Consider the following 14,558-nt stretch of genomic DNA (forward strand, 5'->3'; position numbering starts at 1 on the left):
TCTCTCCTATTGAAAATGGGTATAATTTATTTTCCTTATATCAATTTCATAGGATGCCAGGGTAATATGTGTTCTCTCTGTCCATCAGTGTATGATGAGTACTTGCATTTCAATATGTTTCATATACCTAGGGAGGAAGACTTGGAGGTCTCACAGAAACATCTGCCTTAGCATCCCAATACCTTTCTGGACTGGAAACCGATTTTGGGGTTTGATTATTTGTCTGTTTTGTGGCTGTGTGTGATATGTGCATATTACACACACACACACACACACACACACACACACACACACAGTTTTCTACATGAACCACTTTAATTCCTTCTGTAAATTCCCACAGAAACTTCCATTACCAAGAACTCCATAGGATGGCATTTTTATTGTCTAGTCATCTAAGACTCTGTGTGCCTATTCACATATTACAAGGCCACTAGCTACCACCCAACAGTCTGCAAATATTCAAACAGTGCTCTAAGCACCCAAGCCTAATTTCTCTTCTACCACAAAGTAAACAACTCTCAGCTCTGACCTTCTGTCACTAAGATTTTACCATCTGCAGGGTGTACTGTAGATGATTTCCAGTCTATAAGGACAACCTCAACTGGGATCCAGGAAATCTGTTTTGTCTCAGTTGGGGAGAATCATATTGTTCAGCTTATGAAGCAACGGAAGCAGGAAAGTCCTTTTAGTGCTCTATAGTCAGTCCTATGGGAAGTGAGTTAATCTGCTCGTGAACAAGGTGAATTCCTTTGAGTTTTCCCTCAGCATGCCCAAGAATATACTATTTCCATCCTACGAGTAATCTTTGGTGAGCATCAGCTTCTCTGTTTTAATTTCTCTTATGTCACCCCAGTCATGATCAGTATTTCTGGATCCTGAACTGATGCCCTTTTATAGTTGGAGCAGCTTACACCAATATCCTATAAAAAGGTGGTGTATGTCTATTTAATAAAGAACAGCTGCACAGATAGCCTTTGAGTACAGAACTCCCAGGAATTTCAGACTGGACTGACACTTGAATTTTAGTTGGAATTATCACGTAGTCAGTGAGTTTTAGTACTGGTGACCACAGTCCTTAAGTTTCCCTATGATTCTTTGTCAGAGGTGGCAAATCATGATATTATCAAGGTAGTGTATTAACACACTATATAAGTGGTTAGCAAGTCCAAGTACGGTATCATTAGATTATGGCAATTCAAATACCCCTGTAGCAAAACAATAATTGCGTACTAAATTCCAATCCAGAAGAATGCCACATAGGGCTGCCAGATAAAATACATTATTTGTCCCATGCAATATCTAAGACATACCAAAAAAAAAAAAAACGGTATTTTTTAATCTGAAATTCACACCTAATTGGGCTTCTATGTTTTATTTCAAAATCTGGCAATTTTACCTTTGTGCCTGGATGGAATCCACATTCATATGGAAATGAAGGTATTAGCCTTGTGACACACTGTCCCCTTTAGCTTGTGGCACTTCCTACAGAGCCTACCCTTTATCAAGTACAGGTGAATCAACCTAAGGAATAACCTTTTTTTAATTCTGTTAGTCTATTGTCAAACTCCTGGAACCATCTATTTTGCATATTGACCACACAGGACTGATAAAAAGGACCCGGGAGGAATTAAAAATCACCATTCAACCATTCCCTCAATCTTAGTAGTGATCGCTCATTGCCCTCTGGGAATACTACATTGCTTAATGTTTTCTGTAGAGGAGAGAGGGGACAAGTTCAACAGTTAGCTTCACCAATTACTTGAAATGAAGAACAGATTTAGTCTGTGAAAAAGGTAAAAGAAACATGTCCCATCCACACAAATATCAAACCCAAATTATTTATTCAAGTAAAGTCTATGTGACCACAGACTAATCTCTCGAGTCCAACTTTACAACTTGTTATTCCAACTTCACTTTAATCTCCTCTACCACACATCTCCACATGCTCCCAGAATAGCCTTCACACCTATCAGACTGCCATCTGTATCCATCTGTAGGCGGGTGGTTATATTGAACTTATGCACCTAGAAAATCTAAAATGTGTTGTATACCATGCCCTGGACATGTCACCCATTATGCTATTGATGGGGTTCACAACATGCTACCCCAAAATATGGCAACTTGCTATATTAAATATTTTTAGCTAAAGAAATTTTTTATGTTTATTTATTTTTGAGAGAGAGAGAGAGCATGAGCGGTGGAGGAAGAGAGAGGGAGACACAGAATCCAAAGCAGGCTCCAGGCTCTGAGCGGTCAGCACAGAGCCCGATGCAGGGCTTGAACTAATGAACCATGAGATCATGACCCAAGCTGAAGTCTTACGCTTAACCAACTGAGCCACTCAGGTGCCCTTAAGAGAATTTTTTAATGACAGAAGCAGTAAGGTCTCTCTGATCTTCCCCATCCCTGCCCTTCCTCCCTGAAAGTCATCATAAAACTCCCACGTAATAGGTACCCTCCCTATGCCAGGAGGAGGGAAGACATTCTTATCACTAGGTATGGGGAGCTGGAGGTGGAGGTGGGGGGTTGTACAAGAAATCTGTGCAAACAAACCTTAAACTAATCCTCGTATTCCTAGCTACTTCTTTATCACTTATTACCCCTACCTAAACCCCTCTGTCTTGTCAAATCTTCACAAATTTATTGTTTCTTTTTCCTGCTCTGGTCAATTTTTGGTTCTTCATTTTTTTTCAATGTTTGTTTATTTTTGAGAGACAGAGACAGAGGATGAGTGGGGGAGGGACAGAGAGAAAGGGAGACACAGAATCTGAAGCAGGCCCCAGGTTCTGAGCTATCAGCACACAGATCAACACGGGGCTGGACCTCATGAGCCTTTAGAACATGACCTGAACCAAAGTAAGACGCTTAACTGACTGAGCCACCCAGGTGCCCTGGGTCTTAATTTCTTATGAAGGCTTCCCCATACACGTAAAAATTTAATAAAATTTGGATGCTTTTCTCCTATTAATCTGTCTTTGTCAGTTTACCTAGCCAGGAACCTTATAAGGGTTGAGGAAAACTTTTTTCCTCCCTTATCTTATTATATGCCAATACTGTCCCGGGCATTGGGCATATAGGTGATTTTAAATATAGTTAAACATAGACATATACCTATAACATACCTGAATGTAAAAGTGACTTATATATTTTCTATCTTTTTATGATCACATATAAACTAAGATCTACAGTGAAACCAACTCGTTAGCAAGTTAATGAATGACGGTTTTATTGTGTTTTTATTTTAAAAAGTAATTTTCAAGATCCAGTTTCTCTATGTAAGGGTCAATGTATAAAAACATTGAATAGATGTATTACTATTTTCATTTAATAAGTAGTTATTAAGTGCCTACAACTACTCAGATATCTTACTAGATCCTGGGAGTACCAGAAATAAAAACAAAAACAAAAACAAACAAACAAACAAACAAAAAAACCCACAATAGTTTCAAGTCTAAAAGATAAAATATTCCCATAATTTGTGGCTGGGAAACTACAAGATGTAAATGACTAATAGGTATTAACTATCCACTAATTCGCCATTTCCCTTTTTCATTTAATTTCACATATTATTGAGAAACTAATTATTTGGGCAAAAACAAAGAAGCTTTTTGAGACCAGAATGGAGACAACTAGGGAGAGGTTGGAGATTTGGGTAAAGGCCAGATTGTGTATGGCCTTATTTCTCACGTGAAAAGACTTTCCATTATCCTAAAAACAACAGAAAACCATTAACTGTGGGGAGAAGATAATTATCAGATGTACATACCTAATAAGACTCTGGTTATAGTGTAGAAGCATGATTAGAGATGTAAGAATTGGATGCAAATACATGAATGTTGATTGTCATGGCTAAAATGGTTCAAAACTATACTGACTGATTTCATCTCAAATTCTTGACCATAAATCTCAAGTGAGCCTCTGATACTGTTGGGCAGGCACACTACATGACATGACAGTTACTCCCTCTTACGCTCTTCTAATAACTTTTTAAGATGTTTTCTTTTCTTCTCAAACTTGTAACATCTACTCTGCTAAATTACTTCTCAGCTTGTGACCTTGCTTCTTATCTCATTTTCAAGCAGAAGACAACTAACTTGCTCAAACTCCTGTCCTCCAATAGAGGTACCCATATTATCCACCTTCTCTCTGTATATTAAAATGAATAGTTTGTGCTGTAGTCTAAACACAACTATGCCACTTGGGCACCAGATTTCATGTGAGAGGCCTGTATTGCCTATCCAAGGCAAGGTAAGAGTCTTTTCTCTGTCCTACACCATCAACTTTTCAACTCTACTAGATCATACCTGTCATTACACAAGCAAAATATTCTCTCTCTCACCTTATAAAATCCTCCTGAGGTTTCACTGTTTTATATATATATATATATATATATATATATATATATGATAATTCCTTCATAGAGTCATTGATGCTTGCTTTCTCTGATATATCTCTTCCAATTCTTTCATTGTAGTGCTAAATAAATTATCTGGGCTTGTTTTCCTTTTTTGACCTTTTACAATAGAACTTATCAGATACATTAAAACTTAAAGAGAATTATGTAGGGGCGCCTGGATGGCTCAGTCAGTTGAGCTTCCAACTTCTGCTCAGGTCATGATCTCATGGTTCGTGAGTTCGAGTCGTGAGTCGGGCTCTGTGCTGACAGCTCAGAGCCTGGAGCCTGCTTCGGATTCTGTGTCTCCTTCTCTCTCTGCTCCTCCCATGCTCACACTCTGTCTCTCTCTCAAAAGTAAATAAAGATTTAAAACATTTTAAAAAATAAAGAGAATTATGTAATAAACCTACATATATACGTCAGCCAGTTGCATTGATTATTAACTTACAGACAGTATTGTCTCTCTCCCACTCTCTCTCCTCATTTTAAATTATTTTGAAGCAATTTCTAGATATGGCTATCTACCCATAAATGTGCTAGAATGTCTCTATAAAAGATAAAGACTTTAAAAAAATTCACAATATTATTTTAAAACAGCAAAATATTCATTTAATAATAAAAGGCTCAAACTCCCCTAAATTTTTCATAAATGTGTTTCTTTCCAGTCTGTTTGACTGAATCAGTATCCAATAAATTAGTAAATACTTTGTAATTGATTGGAAATTTATTATGTCTACAATAAATCTGGATCTCTTTGTGATATCAGCCAAGTGATTACCCCTTGGTTTTATTAATTCATTAGTCATCCTTTCTTTCTTTAATTTCACACCAATTATGTGTTTGACCCTGCAACTACATAGAAAATGTTCTTAAGGTCATCAAAGACCTCTATTATTAAGCACAATGGTAAATTTTCTGTCCACAACTTACTTTGACATGTTAGCAACATCTGACACCACTGTCCAGTACTCATCCTTAACATGCTTTCATCGTTGGCCTTCCAGGAAACCACATACTACTTTGGGTTTTCCTCCCACCAGACAAGCTACTCATTCTGTTTGCTCTGCTGGCTTCTCATTTTCCCAAATACTATTGCTGGTGTGTCTCAGTCTGTGGATCTGCACCCCTTTTTAGTAATAATCAGCTTATGGTTGATATCTCATCCAGTCTCACGGCTTTAAATATCATATATTATATACTGACAACTTTAAGATGTAGATTTCCAACACAGGTCTTTTCTCTAAACTTCTTCATACATAACCTCTTCATTTGTTTGTCTCTTTTGTTTCTTAAATCCCACATATCAGTGAAATCCTTTGATATTTGTCTTTCTCTGACTGACTTATTTTGCTTACCATAATACACTCTAGCTCCATCCATGTTGTTCCAAATGGCATATTTGACTTTTGAGGCCTTATATTGAGGTAAGTTGCTCCACTAACATATACTTAACTCATTTGTTTTTATTCTTTCCAAATTGAAACCTATAAATGAGGATATTCAATACTCTGCCAACTCATCTTCTCTGCATCAGGAAACTGGGGAGTTATAAGGAGTACCACGACACTCATGTTGAACCTCATAGTTAGCGTTTTTCAAAGCATACTGTATGTTTAGATTAATTTTCTCTTTTATTGTTACCAGTAAACTTTAAATCTTTTTTTTCTCAATTTTGGGGTGCCTTTGTTAAATTATAAAGGTATTTTCTCTGATATTGTAAAGTTATCTCTGTATTAATACCTGACTTACCCTTAGTTTTATAAACTATCAAATTGAGCTATTAGCAATACTTGTCTCATAGTCCTGTTTTGGATGTTACCTAAGTAATGAAATGTATAATGTTTGGTGGATAGCCCTGCACAAAGTTGTTGACACAAATCAAATTAAACTATTGTTATCACTCACTTCTAAATATGGTACTGAAATCTGACACATATACAAACAGAATTATATTAGAGAAAGAGATAACATTTCCAAATGTATTTATCATAAAAGTTTCCTTTGGATATTCTCTTGAAACAAGACGTTAAATATATTTTAGGCTACATAAACAAAAAAAAAGCCTACACATATCTTAGAATGGGTATGGAGAAAAACCTTGCCTTCTAAAGTAAAAGTAGCATTTTTAATTTTAGAAATTGTATTCTAATGAAGCAGATGGAAAAGCTGTAGGTAAACTTCAACTGCCATTAATTATGTATATCTGTTGGATTTCAACAGCTGGTATCATTATAAACATTATTAGCCTTATTAGGTATGTATGTAGCATTTTATTTGCAAGATGCTTTATAGTGTTTAATTAACGCACAACAGTCTTAAGAAATGGATGAGGTGGTTATTTTAAATTCCTAGTAATGGAAACCAAACGTACAATGATTATCTCTACAACTAATGCTGTTGGTATTTTGGGTGCAAAATAAATTCAAATTCCTAAGTAAGTGCTTATAATCATGTTCTATATTCTTGAAATTCAGCTTTTATGTAAATATTGTAATGCTATTTTATTACTCTGTCATTTTCATGTTTCTGACATTTTTCCTTCATTCAGTGCTTTTTGAATAGTTTTTTTTGGGGGGAGGGGTGTTGGTTTTATTTTTTTCCTCTACAGAAAAATGTTCATGTAGGAAATCTACAGCAATATAGTAAACATTATTTATTGCATTAATTTTACTTTAAAAATGGGACAAAGCAAAAATTTATGTATCATAAAATATTAAGGCTTACTTTCCAAGATATCTTCTTCTATTGAAAACCATCAAAGTTCCATCCACAGTTTTTGTCACAATTATTTGTATTAATCATAATCTAAAACTCAGGGTTTGCAAATGTTTATTGTAAAGGTGCAGAACTCCTGATGCCTAGAGTAATATCCAGTCAGTTTGGGTTGATTGAATAATTAATACCCACTCAAAACTGAATAACATTACTCTGTGTATCAGAACTCTAAACCTAATCGTGAGGATTGGATTGTGGAGATGATGACTTTTGCTCTCCTTAAAACAGTGAAGACTCAAGAATATATAATTCTCTTTATAAAGTTTCATGCATGTTTAAACACTTTTAAAATACTTTAAAACTGGGGTTCCTGGCTGACTCAGTTGGTGAAGCACACAACTCTTGGTCTCAGGGTTGTAAATTTGAGCCCCATGTTTGGTATAGACACTATTAAAAATAAAATCCATAAAAAATGAAATGAAATATTTTAAAACTATATTTATACAGCAATCAGAATGTGAATGGTTAATAGAATGACATCAAATCAAAGATAATAAAATAATTTATATAAACGTGATAATATAAGTTGATACAATGTATTAATTAGTTTAAATTAGTATATATAAACCTTTTAATTAAGATGTTAATTAGCTAGTTATAGGTATTTAAATATATTCTTTCCTTTTCTACATTTACTATCTCCTTCTCCCTTATTAACCAATCTTCTCATTACCACAATCTCTAGAAAATACATACTCCACACAAGGACAAGTACAAGTTAAAAGGTATGGTGACGGAAAATTATATAAAAAGAATTATTGCTACACGGTTCTTATTAAAATAAAAACAGAGAGATATACATACCATTTCTATATTTATTGTAAGGGTCATCAGGGTGAACTGTAAAGTACCATATAGAATTATTAACTTCAGACAGTTCAACTGAAATAAAAACTATATTAGTGCATATAATGCATTCTTATATTGCCTTAGGGAAAGTACTGTACAGTAATCATCACCACCAGTATTTACTAAATAGCCATTTATAAATTGGTACTTCCCAAATCCATAAAACAGGTTTAGGAGTGATACCTGTGCCCTAAGGGCATAATATTTGAGACAAATATAACTTTTTTAAAAAATGCCTAGTATAGACTAAAATATTCACTTTTCATTGGGACAAAAACTTAAGTGTACTTTGTAAGGTAATGAAGAATAATATGTGACCTTCTCAGAAATTTGTTATATCAATTCTGGAAATAATCACTAACTCCAGCATAAGCAAATATTTGCATAATAAAAATAAATAAGGGTTATATTTTAATTTCAAAAAAGAACTTATATTTTGAAATTGGATTAAAGACAAAGGTGTTTATAGTAAGATTGATTTTCAAAACTGTAAAATTAAAGACACCAATCATAGTAGTTAAAATGGATTTTCAATTACACATGTATTCACAATCCCTTTAAAGAGAAAACTTCATGAATAAGTCTATTATCCAAATTTTAATCTTTTGAATTATGTACTTTTCAACGTGTTTTTTTCCAACAACGTACTTTTTAAAGGAAAGCCTTAAGTAAGTTAATTCCTCTCTAACAAATAAAAACTATAAATGTAATTGACTTTGGTTGGGTGGGTCGCTGTTGCCAATAAGTTACCTATTGGTGATTGATTATGTATCTTGGAACAATGGTTCTCAAACTTTGCTGCTTTTTATAATCACCTGGGAGGTTTAAAAAAATCCATGTCTAAGTTGCACTTGCATGCCTACTAAATCAGAATTTCTGGAGTTAAAAAAAAGCATCAGTACTTGCGAAAAAAATTCTGTTTCCAATGCTTAGCCAATTTCTTAGAACAGTATTTGCCAAACTTAAAATGTAATTTGTAATCTAAGAGGTCTGAGGCAGGGCCCAAGAGTCTGTGTTTCTAACTAGCTCCCAAGTGATGTTGCTGCAGGTCCTTGGACTTCACCTTGAGAAGCCAGGTCACAGAGCACCTTTATCAATTCATCACTCAAATACTATTTCAAAGTTTAACACTGTATGTGTTTTTCTGATAAGAGAAAACAGCATTATGTAAAATTTGTTATTTCTTTCTTCCAAAATTGGTCATTTAGTATAGTGCAGTTAATGTTAGCTTTATTAAAATCTTAAAAAATTGTTGATCATAAGTTTAAATTATTTTTCATATAGGCATTTTTCTTAATGTTTATTTATTTATTTTGAGATAGAGAGAGCACACGAGCTGGGTAGGAGCAGAGAGGGAGAAAATGAATCCCAAGCAGGCTCCTTGTTATCAGTGCCAGGCACCCCCATTTTCTATATGAGTATTTAGAAATACTTCCTAATGTGAAGACATATTGTCATCTTGGTAGACAGTTTTGTACATTAAGCCTGTTCTAATTCTTCTATAATAATTTTCAAAGAGTTACGACTTGTGTAAAATTAGAATTCCTTTAGTCCACAGAAGCTTGAAATAATTTTAAAACATTTTTAGGAAGTTTGTCCATGTGAGTCTAATGTTTCACTGTATTATTTTATACAAAAAATATCAGGTTCCAGATTATCTTCTTTCATAATAATTACAATAATAATATGTTATAAGCACCCTTCATCTGAAAATTTTAAAAGTCAAATCTTATAACCTGTTCGTAATCTAAAGATGGCTTAATAAATTTACCATATTTTGGCTTGGTTATTGAAGGAAAAATTAAAAAGGAATACAACCAATATGTATCCTGTGCCTATAATTCTGAAAATTGTGTTTTTGTTTTTGTTTTTGTTTTTTACTGTATGCTGAGGAGATATTAGCAGCATTAATTTGCTTCTTTAAATTTACTTTGCTCTTGTTACTAATATTCAGCAGAAAAATCTCATTTACCTTCACTTAATTACATTATATTAATCAAAGCAATACATCTATGCAGCCATTTCTTTTCTAGTTATCTTCATATCTGATTAATATAAGTGGTTTTTTAAAATGATCCTGTAAGTATATTAAACATTAGGTGAAATGGTAATTGAACCTATTTTGATTTTGAATATTGACATCCTGGGTTAGAAGAGGAATACATTATAATTATCTAAAACTGTTTCTTAATCACATCACTTGATAAAGTTGAGTAGAATGTATGTTATCCCTAATTAAGTACTTGATATTTTTTATTGTCAGAACTACTACCACCACTACCATCACAATCCCAAGAAGAAAAGTGTAAATCATCCTTCGTTTGGTAAGGAAGACACTGTTTGAGAAAGAACAAATTTTGTTGAATTTTTAATTAGGACAGAACAGCCACACAGTCTTTTTTAAAATATATGAGCCAGAGGGAAGTGGGAAATATATCAAATTAATGTGTATTAATATCACCTATTAAAAGAAAACCTCAGGTAACATTCCCTAGAATTATAAAACCGAGGTATTCGTCAATGTGTTAAACTAACTTACTTCCATGCAGCGGTTGAGGTTAACTAACTACTGTCATATTGAAATAACACATGTTATGGTGGATGCATAATGACTTCTTGGGAAACAGATGCCATTTAGAAAGTTACTCTTATTACCTCTTCTGCAGCATGCATTGCTAACAAGGTCCACAAGTCATGGCACCAAGGCGTAAGTTTCCTTTCTTTCTCATATTTGAAAACAACTGGAAAAAGTTATCTGACACAATAATCCCATCTCCCCTAATCAATAGTGCTATGGTTTCTCAGATCTTAATATTTTTTTTCTGAAAAGATATTCATAAGCTTTTAGTTTTGAATGAAATTTATCTTAGAATCTTGAGAACCTTAGAAGGAAATCAAAGTATATACCTAAAAATATAATAATTGTAACTGAAAAATTATACATGAACAATTTTGGTTATTATATATTTAGATATAAACTATGGTGGCACTATGAACAAGAAAACATCACAGTGTAAATAATGTTGAAATTATAAGTAAATTCCAAAGCTAAAAATTAGACTTAAATTTATAATTCTCATGTCCTTTCATTTTTCTTTTGAAATAATTTTATATGCATAGAAAAGATACAAAATAATACAGATTATTTCCTCTGCACCCGTCACCCAACTTCCCCTAATATTAACACCTTGAAAAATAATGGTATGGTTAAAACTAAGAAATTAATGTTAGCACCATGCTATTAACTAAACTACATATTTTATTTAGATTTCATCAGGGGCAGCTGGGTGGCTCAGTTCAGATTCTGTGTCTGCCTCTTTTTCTGCCCCTCCCCCACTCACATTCTGTCTCTCTCAAAAATAAACAGTACAAAAGAAAATTATTTAGATTTCATCAGTTTTCCACTAATATTCTTTCTCTGCACCAGTCCAATCTAGGATTCAAAACTGAATTTAGACAACATATCTTCTTGGTTTCCTCTAATCTGTGACAGTACCTCAGGCTTGTCTTTCATGACCTGGACATTTTGAAGGATACTGGTCAGAAATTGCCTACATTGCCCTTCAGTTAGGGTTTGACTGATCATTTATTCTCATGATTAGATTTAGTGATACTTTTTTTTTTTTTTTTTTTTTTTGCAAGAATAGCATACAGAATTGCCCTTCTCAGTAAATCTTATCAGTGGTACATAGGATGTCTGGTTACTGAAGATACTAACCTTGATCATTTCATTAAAGTTGTGTTTTGAAGTTATTGTGTGGTAAAGTTATTATTTTTCCCTTTACAACTCAGAAATATCTTGAGACTCTTTAAGAAAATATAAGTATCTATTTCTCTTCAAACTTCCGAACACAAATTTTAGTAGTTATTGTGAATCTTGCCTTCTTCAGTTATTACTGTGGGGTTCTAATGTTGATTTTCTATTTTCCTCATTCCTTCTACATCATCCATTGGGAATTTTCTCTAAGAGGGAACACTGTCATGTTCCCAATAATTTATGTATTCCATTTTATGTTTTAATCTATAAAAATATGGACTCATGTTAATTTGCTCTATAGCTTACAACTTGATATTATTATTTTCCTGCTCTAATTTTCCTGCTCTCAGTTTTAGTCAGAGAGCTCTTTCAGAATGCCTCATCTACCCTTTCTACATGCACATATATCTATGCCTATGTCTACATATACCTCCACAACTATGTTTTTACCTATCTATATCTATATCTATATAGTATTTCCCTATTTTTTATCATTATAAGTTTTTCCATATTCACCTTGATTTTTCTGCCACAGCCCTAGAATCAATAATTTATTTAAGGAGAAATGGCATTTAGAGATGAATATCAATGCTCACTGCTAAATGTGCTCATTCCTACAAGAGTATCATTTCTAGGGTCTCTCAATAAAAACAGAGCTAGGAAATATAACCACATTATATTATATGTATATAATATAATGCATTGATAGTTAAATCAATAGATCAATCGATACATGATAGATAGATAGATAGATAGATAGATAGATAGATAGATGAGTCCTTACATGTAATACCAGAGAACTTATTTCTCCAACAGTGAAAAACTGTGTCCTACTTATTTACAATATGTTTATTTATTTAATACTAGGATATCCATAAAAGTCTTAGAATTGTAACCTATACACCTGTGAAAAAAATTACTAAGTATTATTTATAGTTGTCAATTTGTAGTTGTCAATTTGAATTGTACTTAATTCGTAACTATATCCTACTCTCAGTCCTCCTCTGTCTGGACTGCATCTTATCTAGGTTGAATTCATAGGTTGAAGTCTAACCCCCAATAAGTATTTGCAATAGGGTCTTTAAGGGGGTAACTAAGGTTAAATGAGCTCCTAAGGGACCCTAATTCAATAGGAGTGGCACCCTTATAAGAAGAGACATAGGGAGTGTGCCCACTCATGTAGGGACAGAACAAATTAGTGGCTGCCTGCAAGCCAAGAAGAGAGGCCTCAAGAGAAACCTTGTTCAAAGTAAATTGGAATATTATAAATCCCTAGAAAACAAAGCAAATAACAGAAATGCTTGAGTTTAAAATGATACTGTGACTGGGTTTATACTCAACCAGCTGGAAGTCAAACTCCAGACTCCAAAATAATTCATATTTTGAAAGAAAAAGAGAAAGAGAGAGAGAGAGAGAGAAAGGAAGGGAGGGAGGGAGGGAGAAAGGCAGGAATGGAGGAAGGAAGGAAAGGAAAGGAAAAACTAGAAATTTTATAAAGTATGGCCTCTGTTACACACAGGAAAAAAAAAAAATGACTGGATTCCAATGGATTCCATCCTGCTTTCCTAGAACTCAATGAAGAATAAATAAAATAGAGATATACAAGAATTTGGCATCTATAAAAAAGCAAGATGAAGCATAAAAGGATAAGTAGGAAAAAGAAAGCACAACAGAAAAACAGAGAGGTCGGGAAGCCTAAGACGACCCTCATCCAGATCGCCTTCCCCTAGAAGGTGAATTTCCCCTGTCATGAAGACTGGGCAGTCATTCTCCATCTCATCTACACAGAACCAAGATTTGCCCCGGGGGGGGGGGGGGGGGGCGGTGGGTGGTGGTGGTGGTGTAATCCTTCCCTAGCTGCTGAAATGAAGAAGACGCCAGAGCTCCCAAAACCTTGTGAAAGTTAAACTTCAGTGCAAGAAGCCACCTCTACTAGTAACATCCTAAAAGTTCCCAAACCTGAACATGTATCAGACTCTAGAGGACCTTCTTGGGGTTGGGGGGTGGGGGAGGGGAGTAAAGAAAATTATAAAAATGAAAAGGACAAACATACTTATTTGACCACGTTCCAAATTGAACTCCCAAATGCCTTCTAAGTCTCCTTCTCATTCTCAATAGAGCCAACACCATAGATCCCAATGAAGATCAGTGACTCAGGAGGTGGCCTAGCCCACCAACGAGGCCATTTCTCAAAGAACTCCACAGGACAGGTGTCTCCTCCACCAGATAGGCATCTCCTCCATCAGACAGGTATCAACCACAAGGCATAACAGGAGAGATCTCCAATGAAACAAAAAGATGCTCATCTGCAACCTTGTCTGGGAACAACATACTGTCCTCATTTCATGTCACCATCAAGGAAACCTCCCACAAGAATATCCAGTCCTCCCGGTAAAACTAACAGGTTATCTTCCACAAGTCTTCCAAGGAAGGTGCCGGTTGTAACCTTCAGCAACTCCCCCGCCAAAAACGTTTCCCTCAGCACTGTACAATCCAACTACACAAGAAAAAGACGTGCTTCTGTCTCTCCAGACAGAACTTCAAGTAAAATGATAAAACTTAAAGGAACTGAGAAAAGACAAGTCCTTCACCAGCACTCAAACCTAGAAAAGTAGTTGTCGAAACCAAAAAAAAAAAAAAACAGTTAAAGAGAAAGTAGAGTGAAACAAGCAGCAGCAGATTCGGTTCAAGACGCAAACATGGCCAACAAAACTAGCAGCCTTTATATGACTCAGGCTCTTTCTCTCAGCAACTTGCGACTCATGAGGTCCCATGTGAATT

The sequence above is a fragment of the Panthera tigris genome, chromosome C2 (genome assembly GCF_018350195.1).
Source record: "Panthera tigris isolate Pti1 chromosome C2, P.tigris_Pti1_mat1.1, whole genome shotgun sequence".
NCBI lineage: Eukaryota > Metazoa > Chordata > Mammalia > Carnivora > Felidae > Panthera > Panthera tigris.